Below are 14,917 nucleotides of genomic sequence, written 5' to 3' on the forward strand. Positions count from 1 at the left end.
TTAGTAAGTAAGAGGATAGCCAATGGTCCCTGCCCTGTCTTCCCTTCCAGGCTGCCCTGGATACCCCTCCCCAGTCTTTTCACAGTCTGGCAACTAGGAGCCTGGCATGCTAGGGGCCTTCAGAACCTTTATTTGTACTGGTTGTTTAAGGTTTGGGCTATTATTTCCTACCTAGCCAATTCCTCTCTTGTGTAACATTAGACTAAAAAATTTTACTTAACACACTGCAGTGAACAAACTGTACACCTCACACTCTTTGTGTGACTCCATTATTATTTCCTTAGAATAGATTTCTGGAAGTGAAATTACTAGATTAAAGGGCATGGACTTTTTTTTAAAACATCTTTTGATCTATCAGTTTTGCTTGTAAAGGTTTTCTCTTTTTAAAATCATTTCCTTAGAGGAAATGTCAAGAACTGGGATTATTAGGGCATAAATATACCAAAGGTCTTTGATGTGCATTCAGGCAAGAGTTTTGCACCCTGATCAGGCTTCACTCCCTAGCTCACCTAGTGAATTTGAGTTTTGCTGAAGGTTAACTTCCCTTGGGCCATGTCTTTTCCATGGCCAACCCTGTGTGGGGATGAATGGGTCTCAGTGGGCCACTCTCCAACCTCTGAATGTGTAGGAAAAGATTATGTGGGGAAGGCAAGGTACTCATATTTCTGGGAAGCCATCTTGCCTCTCTGATTTTTCTTCTGTCTCGTAGTGAGTTGTTACCTGCCTCCTCCAGCAACTGGAGGGCATCTTGTAGAAAGGCAGCTCGCTGAATTCATCTTCATGCCTCCAAAGCTAGCACAGATCCTGGTTCACACTGAAAACGAAAGTTGCTCAGTCATGTCCGACTCTTTGTGACCCCATGGACTCTACAGTCCATGGAATTCTCCAGGCCAGAATACTGGAGTATTTCCCTGGAGAAGGTAGCCGTTCCCTTCTCCAGGGCATCTTTCCAACCCAGCGATCAAACCCAGGTCTACCTTCTCCAGGGGATCTTTCCAACCCAGGGGTCAAACCCAGGTCTCCCACATTGCAGGCAGATTCTTTACCAGCTGAACCACCAGGGAAGCCCACCTGGTTCAATCTGGTTTCTGATAGATAGTGGTTAAATAAATATAGTCAGTCACTATGAAGGAGGTTCTGCTCTGTTTGGTTCACTTACAGTATCAAAATTTGCTTTATTTTTATTTATTTAAATTTTTAAATTTTATTTATGTTCTTTTTTTCTAAAAGCTTATTTTTAATTGGAGAATGATTTCTTTATAATGTTCTGTTGGTTTCTGCCATACAACAACGTGAATCCACCACAAGTATACATATGTCCCCTCCCTCCTGAGCCTCCCTCCCACCTCCCACCCTCTAAGTTGTCACAGATCACCAGCCTGAGCTCCCTTATTATATAGCAACTTCCCACTAGCTAGCTATTTTACATATGGTAATATACATGTTTCTAATAAAGTAGCATTGTAGCAGCATCCAATTTAATGGATCCCAACAGATTGGCTTCTTTGTCTCTATTTATAGATGAGTAAATTGCTCAAAGAGGAAAAAAACTTGCCTGAAATCACACAGCTAATAAGTCTAAAAGTTAACAGATTTGACTCCAGACATGGTATTTCTTTCCACTGTCTTTGGAATGTAATATGTGAGTCACACTGTTTTTATTTTTATTTTCTAAAAGACACTTTCGACGTGGACCATTTTTATTTTGTTTGTTTATCTTTACTCTGGCTATGCTGGGTCTTCGTTGTGGTACATGGGGGCTTCTCTAACTGTGTCACGGAGGCTTGTCTAGTTGCAGCGCGTGGGCTTGTTTGCCCTGCGGCATGTGGGATCTTGCCCCATGGTATGTGAGATCTTGGTTCCCTGACCAGGGATCAAACCCGTGTCTCCTGCATTGGAAGGAGGATTCTCGACCACTGGACCACCAGGGAAGTCTCACACCATTTAAAAATAACTGTGAAGGGCGCTGGCTGTGCTCAGGTTGGAGGCTGACACTGAGTTTCCAAGGAGAGGACCGTGGGTCAGAGACTCAGGGAGCAGAAAGGCTCTCTCCCCTCTGCTCCCTCACTCTCACCATCACTGTCCCTAGCTTTGCGTCTGTAGATATCAGTGAACTGCAAAGAGAATTGCCACCTCACATTAATAGGGTTTCTCAGAGTGGGCTGCAGACCACAGGGCATAAGAATCTCCTGTGGCATGCAGATTCCTGGGTATCTTCACAGCTATTCAATCAGACGTACAGAGTCAAACCCAGTCAAATCTGCAGTGTAACTATTTCAGCAGGTGAATCTCATAAGCACACCCTCAAGTCTGAGAACCACTGCCTTAGAAAGAAGTGTCCACAGCTGGAGCTGCAAATCTGGCAGGAGGGGTCATTGTCAGGGACAAGCATTCTCTGCTCAAACTTGAGTGGCCAAGGCGCCCTGCGACCGTCCTGCATGCCTGAGGGAAGGCCCTGGGCTGGTCCCGTGTGGGCGTGTCACGCCTCTGACACACGCAGCTGTGATGTGACCAAATCAACGGTCCCATCTCAACTGACATCTGATACAATTAAGATGTCATGTCGATTACTGACCAGACTGTCCCTGGACAGTGGAACAGAGCACTGTTGCCTTGAAGCATAAGTCTGTTTTTTTGTTTTTTTGTTTTTTTTTTGCTTTTTCTTCGTTTTCTTAGGAATGTTCTTTGACCTTCACTTTGCTTCTCTTCAGGGGCCAGAGACTTCAAAGGCCAACAGGGGTGTGGAGCGGGGAGAGGCATTTTAGAAAATAAAGAGAGGAACTAGGTGGGGCCTCAAGTTTTATTGAGAAACCACCAGTCTTTTCTGGGTAGAAAAGACTCTGGGGTTAATTGATTACTTTCTTCCAATGTTTCTGTATTTTTAGATTTTCTTTAATAAACATGGAACAATAATACCTACTATTATGATACCAAGTGCTAGACACTGTTCTAAGCACTTACGTGAGTTACCTCATTTCATCCTCACAGCTAGCCCATGGTGGAGGGCCTATTTTTACCCCCCTTCTACAGATGAGTAAATTGAGGCCCAGAGATGCTAAGTAACTTTCCCAAAGCTTCACAGCTGGTAAGTGGCAGAGGGAGGATCTAACCTGGGCAATTTGACTTCAGACACTATGGGTTTAGCTGCTATCCTGTATGTTGTGTTTATAACATAAGAAGATGGGAATCAAAAAAAGATCTTGACACAAAATTACTCAGAGGCTGCTTGTGTGCTGTCTATTTCAAGTGGTAAAGTAACAACACCAACATTTACCCGGCACTTACTTGGGACTGACTAATTTATTTCCATCAACTCATTTAATTTTTTCTAACTTCCTAGAACTGCACTGCCCAGTGTGGTAGCTACCCCTTTATGTGAGGCCACTGGATACCTGAAACCTGGTTAGTCTTAATTGAGATGTGCTGTGGATGTAAAAATACATGTTAGGTTTCAAAGACTTAACATTAAAAAAATTAATTGGGTTAAATAAAATATGTGAAGATCAATTTCGTCTGTTTCTTTTTACTCTATATCGTATAGGTTGTTGTTGTTGAGTCGCTAAGTCATGTCCGACTCTTGGCAACCACATGGGACTGCAGCACACCAGGTGTCCCTGTCCTTCACCATCTCCCAGAGTTTGCTCAAATTCATGTCCAATGATTGAGTCAGTGATGCCCTCCAACCATCTCGTCCTCTGTTGTCCGCTTCTCCTCCTGCCCTCAATCTGGTCACAGAGTCAGACACGACTGAAGTGACTTCGCAGCAGCAGCAACTCTTCACATCAGGTCATCAAAGTATTGGGGCTTCTCTTTGTCATATAGGCATTAACTTTTTAAAAACTGCATCTGAGTGGTTGCATGTTTGGCTCGCCTTTTCTCCTGGCTAGTGCTGGTCTGAAGGGAGGTGTGTGTTGCCGCTGCCTCATTGTCCAGACAAAGAAACTGACGTGTTAAGGAGCCACCGGGATGATCCCGGAGGAGGCAGGATTGACATCCAGGCCTGGGGCTCCACCTTGCCTGTTGCACGGCACTGCTTTCCTCTCTGGCTTCCCAGAGTCTGTAATCCACACTGATCAGACAATCATGTGTGCCTGAAATCAGTAGTGAGCAAGGAGTTCCACCAGATTCCCCGAGTCACAAACACGTGCTGGGCACAGGTCACGTGAGAAGCGTGGTGCCACCGCCCTCGCTGGATCCTGTACAAGGTGGCAGCTATGATCATTGCTGGTGCTCCTTGAGTGGTCCTCTGCCAGGCACTGTGCCAGGCACTTCATCCCTATCCCCTCATTTCGTCCTCACACCTCCCCATGAGATGGCCCTTTGTAACCCTGACTTTACAGATGAGAGGACTGAGATTTGGCCAAGTTAAAACCATCATCCAGGGTCACACAGTCAGGGTGGGCTGCATCTGGGACTCAGTCTCGACTTTGCCCACATTGAGAGTTTGCACTGTTGAACTTGCCAACCGCAGACTAGGGGTCGGGAGGTAACACACTTACCCAGGGGGCTGTTACAGTGCGGGAAGTGACAGGGCAGCCAGCAGAGAGCAGCAGGGCAGGCCCAGGGGCCCCGTGAACTGGCACTGGTGAACGAGGGACGCGAGAGAGCCTTTTGAGGGCTGAGCTGGAAAAGCAACACATCCCACATCAGATCAAGATACTTCTTTGCTACTGGCTAAGAAAGACTCACTACAACCTAGACAACGTGTCTGCAGGAGAAAGACATGTGGGTGAGAAGGGAGGCTGGCAGAGGAATCCAGGTCTCCCTAGGACTCAGAAGCTTGAAGGTCATCTGTACTCAGGACTAGAATCTTTCTGGAAGGGTCTAGCTTGATCAGTCCTGGAGTAAGGAAGGCGCTTTCAAAAGAGACCATCAAGTTCATTCCTCTGGGAATTGTCTCCAAATTGAATGAGTAGTTGATTTTCTGAGGGTTTGCTTCTGGGGAGAATTTATTTCTGGGTCGGTGAGAAAATGCTGGACTGTGTTTAAACCCTTTAATTTCTCTGTGGTCAATTAGTGAGCACAACTTTGGAGAATGCACTGGTCTTATTGGGGTGATGTTTCCCTTTGGCTTTCTGCTTGTGGATCTCAGACTGTCTCCAAGTCTGGATCTTTCTAGAAGGGCTGCTTCTGGCACCTGTCCCCAGGTACCAGTGGAGCAGCCCTGGATGAGTGGTGCCCAGCTGTGGGTATGTGCCCAGGGCTCTTCCTGCCCTGCCTGCTGGGGAAAAAGTGCTGATGCCCCAGGACTTTAATGAACTTGAGGCTTTCTTTCACTTTCCTCCTCTGGTTTTTCTAGGCTTTAGTGCAATAGCATCTATGAATAAGGGGGAGAGTTCTTGTTTTAGTTTGGTTTGGGGGGTCCACCTTCAAAAATTTATTTTTTTTAATTTATTTTTTAACTGGAGGAAAATTGCTTTCTGCTGAACAACGCCAATCAGCCGCAATTGCACATATATCACCTCCCTCTTGAGCATTCTTCGCCTTCCCCCAACTCTGCCCCTCTAGGTCATCACAGAGCACCAGGCTGAGCTCCCTGTGTTATATAGCAACTTCTCACCAGCTGTCTATTTTACACATGGTCGTGTATATACTGGAGAAGGAAATGGCAATCCACTCCAGTATTCTTGCCTGGGAAATCCCATGGACAGAGGAGACTGGCAGACTACCATCCATGGGTAATAGAATCAGACACGACTGAGTGACTGAACCAGCGAACCACCACCACCATCACTAGCAGTGTCTAGATATCGATGCTACTTTCTCTGCTCATCCCACCCTTTCCTTCCCCCTCTGTGTCCACAAGTCCATTTGGCTTGAGATGCATCATTTCTTTAGGACCTTAGCATCTCAGAGAGTTCATAACGCCTAGGTTCTGGGTTTTGTTAGCTGAGAAAGAGCTCCTGACTGAGGTCAAGTCATCAAGATAATGTCAAGTTGACCGGCTAGTGGCTTTCTTTGATGACATTTTCCACATCAGAGTCTCTCAACCTCAGTATGAGTGACATTTTGGTCTGAATAATGCTTTGTTGTGGGTCCATGCATTGCAGGGTGTTTAGCAGCATCATGGCCTCTACCCATGAGGTGCACGCCACCACCAAAAATGTCTCCAGACAATGCCAGGCGTCCCTGGGTGAGAACAACCATTCTGTACAGTCAAGGTCTCTTTCACATTTCAGCAGACCAGCTACTGTGGGGGAGCCAAAGGAATGAGGGATTGATTGTGTGTGTGGGTGTTTGAGTGTTGGGGTGAGACGGAAGGAGAAATACTCATTAAAAAATTCATCTGTTAATGCCATCTGTGGGCTTCCCCAGTGGTAAAGAATCTGCCTGCCAAAGCAAGAGACTTGGGTTTGATCCCTGGGTCAGGCAGATACCCTGGAGAAGGGAATGGCAACCTACTCCAGTATCCTTGCCTGGAGAATTCCATGGACAGAGGAGTCTGGTGGGCTATGTCCATGGGGCTGCGAAGAGTGGGACATGACTTACTGACTAAACAGCAATGATGATGGCATCTGTAGAGCCTGACTCAGGGCCCAAGATTAGAGTCAGACTTGAATTCTAATCTTCCACTTATGAGTTATGTCATCTTCAGCAAGTTACTTAACCTCTCTTACCTTAACTTCCACACCTGTCATGTGGAAATAACAGTGGTACCTAGGAGCAAGGCTAAAATGAGATACTGGGAAAAGTACAACTATGCAATAAGCATTGCAAATTCTTTCCCTGTTCCTTGGGATCTAAGATGGGTTTGAACTCCAAGTCTCAGTCTGGCTGTGCTCTGAAGCCTGCTCAAGAGGAATTCCCAGGGTGACCTGTGAGCTCACGCTTGTCTTTTCTGTGTGTTTCTGTTTCCACATCATGTTTTCTCTTCTGTTCCATGGTGATGATCGCACTTCTTCCCTTGATTTCCACCAAAACCAAAACAGAAACAAAAGTAAAAACTCCCTTGTTAAAAAAAAAAAAAAAAAAATCCATGAGTGTGATCAATTTACTGAAAATGGGTGACCACTTTCAGTGAATGCAGAATTTTGAATTTGTGTGTTGAAATTCCTGTCCTTTAAATTCACATTGGTTACCTAGCTTTGGGGAGCCCTCTCTGACCCTTCAGCTCAAAGCTGAAAGGCTATTACTCTGACTCCTTTCTCCCTCTCTTCCTTACAGTTTGCTCTTTCCCTCCCCCTTGCTCTGTCTCCTCACCATTCAGATCCTAGCTCGCCTCTCACCTTCTTGGAGAAGTCATCCCTGACATCATTTTCAGGCAGCTCCCTCCCTTCTCTCCCACCAATCACTCCTTATCACCTTGTTTTCTTTGTTACACTTACTACTATGGAAGTCATCTAGTCATTTACTAGTCCAGCTGCTTTTTGCCCATCTCTCTCCACTAGGATGTGAGCTTCATGAAGGCAAGGCCATCATCTGCGCACGCAGAACTCCTGTCCAGACTGACCTGAGCTATCTTGGAGACTCTCTTCCCACAATGAGGTTAGGTCTGTAAGTTGCATCATTTGACCTTAGCCTCCCTCCCCGTCTCTCACCCAGTGTTGAGTTATTTGACAATGCAGCTCATGCTTGAACATGCTCTTTGGACTCTATACCTTCTAGAAAATGTGCTGCATCCACAGCCTTTGATTGGTGGCACTATGGGGAGCAAAGCAACTAGGGTGTTTTCTGGTAGGGTGTTTTCTGGTAGGGTATTTGGTGCAGAAAAAGAGGAGTGTTGAATAGGATGTAAAACCCAGAGCAGTGAGCAGAAGTTCCAGCACCCGCAGAAGAAGGGATGCGGATCTAAAGGAAACTCTGGGAAACAGGAGTCCCACTCCATCATCCTTGGAGGTGTGGGGAGTGACCCTGGCTCACCACGTGTGTGGGCTGGGGAACAGGGGGTAAAATCTTCAGATGACTGGAGTGTGTTCAGTTCAGTTCAGTCACTTAGTCGTGTCTGACTCTTTGCGACCCCATGAATCGCAGCACACCAGGCCTCCCTGTCCATCACCAACTCCCGGAGTTTACTCAAACTCATGTCCATCGAGTCGGTGATGCCATCCAGCCATCTCATCCTCTGTTGTCCCCTTCTCCTCCTGCCCCAATCCCTCCTAGCATCAGGGTCTTTTCCAGTGAGTCAACTCTTCCCATGAGGTGGCCAAAATATTGGAGTTTCAGCTTCAGCATCAGTCCTTCCAATGAACACCCAGGACTGATCTCCTTTAGGATGGACTGGTTGGATCTCCTTGCAGTCCAAGGGACTCTCAAGAGTCTTCTCCAACACCACAGTTCAAAAGCATCAATTCTTCAGCGCTCAGCTTTCTTCACAGTCCAACACTCACATCCACACATGACCACTGGAAAAACCATAGCCTTGACTAGACAGACCTTTGTTGGCAAAGTAATATCTCTGCTTTTTAATATGCTATCTAGGTTGGTCATAACTTTCCTTTCAAAGAGTAAGTTCCTTTTTAATTTCATGGCTGCAATCACCACTGCAGTGATTTTGGAGCCCCCCAAAATAAAAACTGACACTGTTTCTGTTGTTTCCCCATCTATATCCCATGACGTGATGGGACCAGATGCCATGATCTTAGTTTTCTTTTTTTTTTTTCCATTTATTTTTATTAGTTGAAGGCTAATTACTTTACAACATTGCAGTGGTTTTTGTCATACCTTGAAATGAATTAGCCATGGATTTACATGTATTCCCCATCCCGGTCCCCCCTCCCAGATCTTAGTTTTCTGAATGTTGAGCTTTAAGCCAACTTTTTCACTCTCCTCTTTCACTTTCATCAAGAGGCTTTTTAGTTCCTCTTCACTCTCTGCCATAAGGGTGGTGTCATCTGCATATCTGAGGTTATTGATATTTCTCCTGGCAATCTTGATTCCAGCTTGTTCATCTTCCAGCCCAGCGTTTCTCATGATGTACTCTGCATAGAAGTTAAATAAGCAGGGTGACAATATACAGCCTTGACGTACTCCTTTTCCTATTTGGAACCAGTCTGTTGTTCCATGTCCAGTTCTAACTGTTGCTTCCTGACCTGATATAGGTTTCTCAAGAGACAGGTCAAGTGGTCTGGTATGCCCATCTCTTTCAGAATTTTCCAGTTTGTTGTGAGCCACACAGTCAAAAGCTTTGGCATAGTCAATAAAGCAGAAATAGATGTTTTTCTGGAATTCTCTTGCTTTTTTAATGATCCAGCGGTTGTTGGCAATTTGATCTCTGGTTCCTCTGCCTTTTCTAAAACCAGCTTGAACATCTGGCAGTTCACGGTTCACGTATTGCTGAAGCCTGGCTTGGAGAATTTTGAGCATTACTTTACTAGCATGTGAGATCAGTGCAATTGTGCGGTAGTTTGAGCATTCTTTGGCATTGCCTTTCTTTGGGATTGGAATGAAAACTGACCTTTTCCAATCCTGTGGCCACTGCTGAGTTTTCCAAATTTGCTGACATATTGAGCGTAGCACTTTCACACCATCATCTTTCAGGATTTGAAATAGCTCAACTGGAATTCCATCACCTCCACTAGCTTTGTTCGTAGTGATGCTTTCTAAGGTCCACATGACTTCGCATTCCAGGATGTTTGGCTCTAGGTTAGTGATCACACCATTGTGATTATCTGGGTTGTGAAGATCTTTTTTGTACAGTTCTTCTGTGTTAGGAATGTGTTAGGGACATATAAAAAACTGATATACTGGGGACATTTTCCCTTAAGAGGATGATCAAGACCAAGGCCACACACGAGGATTATACGAGAAGTCTTGGAAGAGTTGATTCTGTTCTTCTGGTATCCTATAGTTCCTAGCCTGGAGGACTCTGAGGCTGGCCCAGCTGGGTATGGAGGTGGTGACCTGGAGAGCCTTTCCTAGAAGTGTCAGCAGGTGGCGCCCTAAGCCAAGCATGTCCGGTAAGGCTCAGCGAGCAAAGTTCTCCAGGCCCCTTGCCAGGAAATGACTCACCAGAATGACTTCATCAGTGGGCTGTTCATCACTAGGTTCAGTGGGGTGAAACCAGGAGGACTGCATCACCTCGTTATATCTGAGGTGAGGGTGCAGCTGGGGGTTCCCTCCTTGACTTACTCATTCATTTGACATTCATCAACATTCTAATGAGTGCTGGGTCTAGAGGGACACAGCAACCATTTCCACAAAGATACCTCTGTCCTGCTTCCTTTTGAGTTTGGGAAGTGGAGTGGAGGATGGGGGAGTTAAAGCCAAAGACTGGTGTCTGAACATGGAAAATGGGGGGTGTGAATGACAAAAGCCCAACCCACGGTTCTTTCTTACGCCCTCCCTCCTTTAAAACTGTGCACGACTTCTTGACTGTACTACGTCTCTGGCACTTATTGCAAACTGCCCTAGAGTCTGATAAGCTTTTTCTAAGTACATATCTTATCTCTCCAACCAGCTGAATGGTAAAAGATGCTAGGTCAGGAATTACGTCTTATGCGTTAATACTATCTTACTAACTCCCACTCCAGCTACCTCTTTGCCAGAATTCAGAACAGTGACTAGAACATAAGGATGGATGTTCAATAAAGATATGATAATAATGATAATGGTGATGATGTTGATGATAAATCCGTGGGCCATCTGTATTAACGTACTAGGAATGCTACAGAGGCCCTGCTGAAGCAAGCCCTGAATGTCACAGATACTAATAAAGATGTCAAAGGTTACTGAGGCAGGGTGGTGCATGGTTTGGACTTGAGGCTAACCAGCAACTCTGATTTTGGAAGTAGTCATGTCTCAGGAAGCAGATAGCGAAGATAGCACACCCTTCATTATCATCCTGAATATTTCAGCTGTTGATGAATTACATTTATCATAACAGTGTAGGACCCACTAGGCAAGCACTTAACCCTTAGCTCCTACTGGTTTGAAACCTCCCAGTGATAGAAGGATGTGGGGCAGTGTTACTTCCTGGGCACAATTATAGGTAGTGATATTCATGATTCATTCATTCATCTGTGCCTGCATTTACTCATTTCTTGAGCACCCACTATGTGCCAGATACTGCTCTAGATGCTGAGATGCAATAATGAGCTGAAACAGACATGGCCCCTGTCCTCAATGAATTTAAAATCTTGACAATGAATTTAAAATCTTGGAGGTCCATCCAATTGTCACACAAATACAGAATGATGACTGTGATAAGCACACGTGCACACAGTGTGATACAGAGGAGAGGAGCATGGCGAAATGAAAGCTTGTTTTAGGAGAATTTAACCAGGAAAGGAGTCCCTTGGTCATCCCCAGGCAGGAAACCAGCATGGTAACATGTCTGAGCAAAGCTAGATGTGGCTTCTACTGAGATCCCCTGACTTCCATCCTCTCAGAGGCTAATTGACTGCTTTGTATTTGAGTTTCAGGGATGTCATGTCCTGAGGGGCAGCTAGAAACTAAAACTCTGCCACATTAGGGGTTTGATCAAACAGCAAGACACCCAGTTGGTTGTCAGGATTCACCGATCATCTAATCTATCGTTTCAAGTGGAAAGAGCTACTGAAAATAGGGAGGTACACATTTTAGTTCAGATGATCAACTCATCCTGGTTAACTGGGGGCTTACCCAGTTTGGGCATTGAAAGTCCCGCATTCTGGGATTGTCCTGGTTTTAGAGCTGAAAGCACCATATCCTGGGAACCCCCAGAGTCCAGGACAAACCAAGATGGTCAGTTATTCTAGTTCAAGCCTTCACTCAACTCTGCCTCTTGGTTTCCTCTTCTGTAAGATAAAGCAGCTGGATGAGAACAGGGGTTCTCAGCCCTGGCTGCTCATTAGAATTACTAGGGAAGCGTCTCAAAAATACAAGTGACCAGCTTATCTTCCATAGCTTTGACTGGGGTGAGACCCAGGTGTCAGTGATGCAGTAATGCATCCCCAGGCTCAAGTGCTGGCCCATGTGGCCACTGTTGTTTGTTCCCCTCTCCCCGACTTCTCCATCTCCCTTTGTGGCTCTCGTGGTCTTTCTACCTTGAACGCGTAGGTTCCTAATGCTAATTCTACCTAGCTATGCCTACTAGGCCTAGATCAATCAACAACATCCCTTCTACTGTCCCTCCTCTGTCTTGGCCTTCCCCTTCTCTAGCCTCTCTCACTGCTCACTAGAGAAGCTGAAAGAGATCTCTAAGTTCAGATGTCCCCTCTGCTGGGACCAGAGCCAGGCACTGTCTCCTGGGAGTCTTTCCCTTTTCCTTTTCACAGTGGAGAACAATCCCTTTGTGTGCCTCCTCCCAGGTGGGTCCTGGGCATCCCTCAGCCCATGGATCATGTGGCTACCCTAATTTCACTCGTACTCTGGGGTCAGAGACTGATATCTAGCTCCCTGCTTCAGACACTAATGTGCTCTGTGGATACAGAAATAGACCAACATATATATGGTCAGTTGAATTTTTGGCAAAGATACCAAGATAACTCAATAGGGGAAAGATAGTTTTGTCAATAAAGGCTACTGGAATAACTGGATGTTCAAAATGAAAAAAAAAAGATGGATCTTGACCTTTACCTCACACTACACAAAAATTTTAACTTGAAAAGGATTATAGATCTAAATGTAAATGCTGAAACCTTAAAACTTCTAGAGAAAAATAGGAGAAAAATCCCTTGGGTTAGGAAATAATTTTTATTTACTTTTTTATTAAAAAAAATTTTTTTGGTCATGTTGTGGCTTGTGGGATCTTGGTTCCCAACAAGGAATTGAATCAGGGCCTGGTCATGAAAGTGCCGAGTTCTAACCACTTGATTGCCAGGGAATTCCCCAAGAAATGACTTTTAGATAAGTCATGAGAAACACAAACTATGAAGGAAAAATTGGTATGTTGAATTCCATCAAATATAAAAACTTCTCTTTAAAAGACACTGTTAAGAAAATAAAAAGATAAGCTACAGAATGGAGAAAATATATGAAAACATATATACAGAGAGTGCAAAACATATTTAGAATATAAGGAGAACTCTTATAGCTCAATAATAAAGAGAGAAACAACTAGATAAAAAGGGGAGGGGTCAAAAAAGATCTGAATAAACACTTAAGTAAAGGAGATATCAGTTCAGTTCAATTCAATTGCTTAGTGGTGTTCTACTCTTTGTGACCCCATGGACTGCAGCACGCCAGGCTTCCCTGTCCATCACCAACTCCCGGAGCTTGCTCAAACTCATGTCCTTCAAGTTGGTAATGCCTTCCAACCATCTCATCCTCCGTCATCCCCTTCTCCTCCTGCCTTCAATCTTGCCCAGCAACAGGGTCTTTTCCAATGGGTCAGTTGTTCACATCAGGTGGCCAAAGTATTGGAGCTTCAGCTTCAGCCCAAGAATACTGGAGTGGGTAGCCTATCCCTTCTCCAGCAGATCTTCATGACCCAGGAATATAACCTGGGTCTCCCTCATTGCAGGCAGATTCTTTACCAGCTGAGCTACCAGGCAAGCCCAAAGAAGATATGGAGATGACCAATAAGCACAAGGGCTTCCCTGGTGGCTCAGATGGTAAAGAGTCTGCATGCAAAGTGGGAGACCCAGGTTCGATCCATGGTTGGGAAGTTCCCCTGGAGAAGGAAATGGCAATCCACTCCAGTATTCTTCCCTGGAGAATCCCATGGACGGAAGAGCCTGGCATTCTACAGTCCATGGGGTCGCAAGGAGTTGGACATGACTGAGCAACTTCACTTACTTACCTTATCTTAATAAGCACAAGAAAGAATGCTCAATGTCATTAGGTATCAGAGAAACGCACACTGAAACCACGTTGAAATACTATTATATACTCATTGGAATAGCTGAAATTTAAAAGACCGACAATAGCAAGCATGAGTGAGGACGCAGAGCATCCAGAACTCTCATATGTTGCTAGTGGGGGTGCAAAAATGGTACAACCACTTTGGAAAGCAATTCAGTTTTTCTTACAAAGCTAAGCATAAACTTACCATATGACCCAGAAATTCCACTCCTAGATATTTTATACTAAAGAGAAATGAAAACATGTCCATACAAAGATGTACATGAATATTCATAGAAGCTTTATTTATAATTTCCAAATTGGAAGCAATCCAAATGTCAACCAACTTGTAAAGGGCCAAATTGCAGCATATCTGTATAATGGAATAGCACTAGTGGTTAAAAAAAACAAAAACAAAAAAACAGACTGCTGCTATATGCCAAAATATTATGCTGACTGAAAGAAGTCACACATTTAAAGAGTGCATACTTATGATGACAATTTATATGACATTCTAAAAAGGCACAAAAAGTGAATCCATGGTTTTCAGGGCCTGGGAGTGTGGACAGAAGATTGATTGAGAAAAGGCAGAATAGAAACTTTTGGGAAGATGGAAATAATTGTTTATTTTGAATGCAGCAGCTGCTATGCAATTATAATATTTTTCAAACTCATCAAATTTCATACTTTAGAAAGTTGAAGTTTATGGTACATAAATTATTCTTCACAACATTTGATTTTTAAAAAATGAATCAGATCATGCCACTACACTCCCCCTACCCACTCCACCTACTTAAAAGAACACGATGGCTTTTCGTTATTCTTGGGATAAAATTTAGACCCCAGTCTGTGGCCTATGGTACTCCAGGACCACACTTTTCCTTGTTCTTTCTGCTTCCACGATGCTGCTCTCTTTTCCACGAAGCTCTTCCTTCTACCTAGAGCACCGCCTCTGATTCGTTCTCATTATCCAGGGCCTTCTCTGACTCCATCACCCAAAGCAACCCCTTCATTCTGCTCCATTTCATCAATTCTCTTTCCATTGCTACATGAAATGATTATACTTGTTTACGTTTTCTTGCTTACTGTTTGTCTTCCTTTTTAGAACTTGAGCTCTGTAAGGACAAGAACCTCATTTGTTTTCTTCACTAGAATTTGTTCAGATTTTTTCACCAGACTTGTTCAGAACCGTCAGCACCCAGCCCAGGCCTAACAC

This window comes from Odocoileus virginianus, chromosome 10 (genome assembly GCF_023699985.2).
Source record: "Odocoileus virginianus isolate 20LAN1187 ecotype Illinois chromosome 10, Ovbor_1.2, whole genome shotgun sequence".
NCBI lineage: Eukaryota > Metazoa > Chordata > Mammalia > Artiodactyla > Cervidae > Odocoileus > Odocoileus virginianus.